The following is a 258-nucleotide window of genomic DNA, read 5'->3' on the forward strand; positions in this document are numbered from 1 at the left end:
GCCTCATTTCAGGATGGATGGCATGCTGTCCCCCTACTCACAGATAAAGGAACCACACTGGTTTTCTGGTGTCATCTGGAGACTCTTAGGTCTCAGGGCAAAAATTTTGCAGCACAAGAGAAATTAATTCAGGGGGCAGCCAGAGGGAGGAAAAGCTGGAGAAAGTTAATGCAAGAAGATTAAGACACAGCCTAGTCCACCCCACGAACCAGAAACCCACTAAGACAGAGAGGTAATCCAGAGCAATGCTGCCAAATG

This window comes from Catharus ustulatus, chromosome Z (assembly GCF_009819885.2).
Source record: "Catharus ustulatus isolate bCatUst1 chromosome Z, bCatUst1.pri.v2, whole genome shotgun sequence".
Lineage (NCBI taxonomy): Eukaryota > Metazoa > Chordata > Aves > Passeriformes > Turdidae > Catharus > Catharus ustulatus.